This window comes from Schistosoma mansoni, chromosome 4, assembly GCF_000237925.1.
Source record: "Schistosoma mansoni strain Puerto Rico chromosome 4, complete genome".
NCBI classification, from domain to species: Eukaryota; Metazoa; Platyhelminthes; class Trematoda; order Strigeidida; family Schistosomatidae; genus Schistosoma; species Schistosoma mansoni.
The window spans coordinates 7697032-7702564 of record NC_031498.1 but is presented as its reverse complement, the minus strand read 5'-3'; positions in this window follow the sequence as shown (position 1 = coordinate 7702564).

The following is a 5533-nucleotide window of genomic DNA, read 5'->3' as shown; positions in this document are numbered from 1 at the left end:
TATTAATCAAATAAAATGGTTTTCGAATATAATATCTATTCAGAAAAAATTAAATTCCACCAATAAGAACCATATCCAAAAGGGCATCATCTAACATCTAATGAGTTACAATATTTGTTGTCCATACATTTTCTAAATACAAATTCACTTGGTATTTTTTGATTGAATCTTCCTATTGATGTTTAGTACTGCAACTGATCAATCTCTTATTGGCTTATGTGCATACTGTGCGCATTACTTCGATATAATCTTAACTCACAAGCATTATAAGCAAAGATGGATAGTGGTTAGCGGTGGAATCCAAGACGCCCGTTTTGTCATATTTGGGACTCAGTAGCTATGTGGATAAAGAGATGTCGTTTGAAGCGAACGGTACTGGGTTCGAGTCGCAGAGTGAACATCAACTCTGAGATGCAGGTACATCCAGCAGACGAGGTCCAAATAGGATGAAACGCTCGTTGTGAATCCCACTGCCAGACACTCCCCATTGTTGCTTATAATTTCGGTTTTTTATGATCAAGAAACCTCAAAAAATATCCGTTGTAAAACACGTATCTTATGACCCTACAGTTTACTGACACCCATCTCAAGAGATGTAATATAAAGTCCTAACTTTTCTTTTCACATTTAGTACAAATTTAAACAATCTGTTGATGATTCGTCGCCCTGTTCGATAACAGTGAATATTATTAATCAACGATGCCTCACAGGCATATTTTGCAGTTATTTGTCTATGTAAAATTCAAACAGGAAACATTAAACTCACCTGAGACTGAAATTGACTATCAAAGATTTGAAGTTATAAAAGCCTAAAAATGTGCATATCCGTTAAATATTTGGTAAAACAGCTAAATCGAAAAATATATTTCCCATGCAGGTAGTCAGTATTAAAATAGCTGTTCTTGAACCATCAAGTTTAGAACCTGAATAAAACACTAAGACCACAAGGTGATTCCAAACAAAAACTTATAATTTTCAATAATCCCTAATATATGTTCCTATCGTAATCAACAAAAGACAGACTTTGGAAACGTGAATTATTAATAAATTAAACAGATAAACTTTGATTAAACACCAATATGTGATTGAAAGCCTTAATGAAATATAATATTCTATCAGACCAAAGTCTCTAGAATGATTTCTACGCTGGGAGTATCAAACCACAATCATACATTGAAAGCCTGTGAAATGCCAGATATTTTCATACATATATTAAAGCAAAAAATTGTTTCATTGTTAAAAGACGTTTTTGCAAAGAATTAAAATTGTTTCAATTTATTGTTGTTTTTGCCTTACTCATATCTCTGAAGAACTGAGCTTTCTATTTTTTATGAAAGATAGATACTAGAAATTTGTAGGCGTGAAGTCAGTAGTTGATTATGTTCATCGATAATTACATGAGTTCCAACAGGTCACAGTTTCACTTCTGAAAAGTATATTGAATCATTAAATGTAAAATCGCCTAATTACTCTCAAAAGATGTAAGTTCTTCAGAATTCAAGATTTTATCCATTAAGTGGCTGATTAAAGATAAAATGACAATTATTGATACTATCAGATGACCCAATAAGACAAATGTACATCTACTCACTCTTTGTTTTCGTGTTGACAAAATTATATCTATGCGATTCAATAATTTTTGTCGTCTGCTCCACATTTGAAAGTTACATAAAATTCACCTCATTTTACTGTGTTATTGATGTTTTTTCATATAAGACAATATTTAATCGAACATGTTGTTCCGTTATTAATTGCACTATTATCTCTCCAACCTCACGTTGTCTATATTAATTCTGATGATAAATCTCGAAATTTCCACCGTCCTATAAAATCAATTTCAGCTTAGTTTATATACTAGATCCTTCAATATTTAAAGATACTAACAAATTTATTTTCTAAACTCGTATATTATAATTTAAAAAGTCCTGTCGACTCGGTTAATTATCTTAATTGTTTATTAAAACTGATAACTGTTGAGCCTGATGAAAACAATTTCAAGATATTATTATGAATTTATACATATATCTAAGGCACTAAAACATTCATTTTAATGGAACTTAAATAACAACATTTACTGTTCAACTGTCAAGAACTTAAAACAGTTAGTACCAGCATATATCTTCTCTGAACTCTAAATTCACTTCTTTATTCAATACAGAGTTTTTGTAAATTTAGCTCATTTAAAAATAAACTTTTCACTGACTAGAGCATAATATACAAATATAGAATAACGTCGAAGGTTGTTCAGGTGCAATCTTTTGTAAATCTTGAATTTATAACAGTTTGCTCTTGTAACATTTCAGTCGATTGAGCTAAAAATCACTGTTTGTGGCATTGAAAAACGTATATTAACATTTTGGTTAACAATTAAAATGTTGCTTACGTAAAGCACTACACTACAGCATTAAATGGGCAGAATTAGATTTCTAATTTATTGTATAGAACTATGAAAAAATATACCTGAATAGTGAAACAAAGCAAACTCCATTATTTACACTATTACTGTTTTAGAGTATATATTAAAATATCTTGAGAAACAAATATAATCTCATCAATAAAACTGTTCACTGTTCTAAACAGACGATCGTAGAAAGGTATTATAGTCATATCTTTTGAGACTGAATTCAAAAATCAACGATTAAAAATTGACTGTTGTAGAATTGATTTAAATGTTCAGTATTTATAAACTCGTAGCCACACTATGTGTTTATTTCATTTATATACCAAAACATGTTAAACCAATAGAAAATAATAACTAGGCTTTGTATGTCGAATCTTTTCATTTAAACTAAAGATTATTTTAATTACTTGCAAATCCCAACGGAATGTCCAAACAAAAGCATATCTAAGAGGATAACATTTTTCATGTTTTATTGTTATAAATCCATATTTATCATATCACAGTTACTGAAACAAAAAAGTCTATTTAAGATTTCAATAAATAATTTAAACAGTGAACGATATCATCCAGTAGTTAGGAACCTGTAACTGTAGAACCTGATGCTGAAATTAGTAAAATCAATGACTCACTTGAGTATTCATTATTTTAGATGGATTGTTAAGGAGTATCACTTTCATTTATAGTTGTGAAGTATTTCTCTAACCCAATAAACATTTCTAGAAATTACGTAAAGTCAACATATAACAATATAAGACAATATACTGTCCAAAGGATAGTTTATACCACTTTCTCATTTCTCTACTTGTATACAAAAATGATTTCTTATAGGATAAAATTAAAGTGTATTATCGCTAAACTTTCTTTATTCATGTATGATTTTAGAATTTTGAAGGTAAATGTGGCATATACTCAACAACTGACATCATTGTTATATCAACTGAATTACTTTTCATGATTATCATTAATTGCTTTTATATTCTATGTATCACTCATATATTAACTGTATGTTTTCTTTCAGAAAATGTATTTATTGATGGTCAATATTATTAGATTGGAAAATCAATCAAGAATTATCCAATCAGTTCATTAGATGCTCAATATCACATGTCACTTAATGTATTTTATTTTACAGAAGTAATTTACCACTGTTATTTCCATCTATTTACAAATTTGTAACTAACCAAAAAGAAAGATTAGTTAGTTTTGTTCTTTTTGTATAGGATAGTTAAATGGATAACTAACAGATATTGTCATAATTGTTTTTTTTTATTTCACCATTTTTTTTAATGTTTGGTATTAAGGATAATATGTTAAATGAACTAAAGCTTTTGGGTTTTTGTGGCCCATTACCTGATTGCAATTTGGTCGCATATTGATTATTATCGAAATATACATGTCACCTATCCTTGTATATAGTCATCGACTTAATTCGCACTAGTAAATAACGGAATTAAAATAAGTCAAATACGAGAATGAAGTTTTGAATAAGTACATTTCATACAATCGTTGATCAGAATAGATATTCAAAGAAACGGAGTGAAGGAAGTGAAATGAAATGTATTGAAGAAAGCTAGTTAGCCAACTCAATTTAACTAAGTGTTACTCAATAATTATAGTCAGACAAAAATAAGTTACAGATATGTGATGAGTAAAATAAGAAATACACACATATATGCTCACATAAAAACAATCAAGATAGATAAGCGAATAATTAACAAGGTCGAAATGTGACTTAAGAAGAATGAATAAATTGGTCTATCTGAAAGCTAGAATAAGTTATGTGAGTTTGAGGTGGTACCCGACACTACAGAGTTCTTCACAGTTTTGATCTATTTTTTAAAGTCTTTTTCACATATCAATACCAGTTGAATGCCTTATTGTTGTTTGGATGTTTGTACAAAATCTATATTTTCATCTTTATTGATACAGAATATTTTATTAGTAAAAAGACTAATTTTACCGACGTAACTCAGTTTCAGTTATGATCGATAATGTAATTAGTGAGGCAAATAAACGGGTAAATATGAAATTCGTTCTCAAATAATGAATATATTACAGTAAACATTTTATTTTTAATTAATATTTACTTTGTCTGAAATATAAAAGATTTAAATGTATTTTTTCTAGGATGGATATTACTAAAATATTGTTGATGTGGCAGTAAGTAGTAGATGTTATGATACATAACTTTTCCTTGTATCATATGCAGTAATAGTAGTAGTTTAATTCAAAATATTAACTGATGTAGATAAGGTTTAAATAATACCCTACTGTAATACAAATAACTATTAGCGATCTTTCTAATATACATATAAGTTGAACGAAACTTTAAAGCAAAACTAACGTTCGCTTATCATACTGAATTCAATTGATTCATCTTGATAGGTAAACTTTTATTATAACTAAATACTAGGCAACATAATACTCATTTTCTTTAAATGACGTATATTGAAGTTTATTTAAGCCTCAGCCATACGAAAATTTAAACCTCCTTTGTATATTCTCACTTTAAACCTACCCTAGTAATATTCACTTATTATTCAGAGTGAAAAGGTTTCAAATTCTTTTTCACACTATTTTCCTTATTATCTTTGTCTCCTCTTACCCTCCATTTCTAGTCTAATTGACCTTTTAGTTTTGTACATAAATATTCTTAACAAGTATATGTGAGATCAGATTTTTTGAGCTAATATACCACATAATTCTGATAATTTTCGTCTTCTTATTACACTATAGAAATGACCAACTGTTTTCAAACATCAGTTTTAAATATGATTAATCGCTGCCTGAATAACTTATTATAAATTTCTCCCATAATAATATGTGACATAAATTCAAATTAGAAGAAAAAACATTACTTCCCTCAAAATTGTGGTTACGCCTTACTGACAAATATTAATCAATAAGAAATTTATATTCATACCTTTTTGTTAATCATTTATAATCTCATTTAATATTATGCAAAAATATATCAAGATGTTAAATAATTTGAACTTGATCAAAAGAATTTTCTAAGCAATCAAAACTGAACAACAATTATTTTCTATGGTAGGCAAAGATGGATAGTGGCTAGCAGTGGAATCCAGGACGCGCGTTTCGTTCTATTTGGGACTCGTCAGCTGGATGTACCTG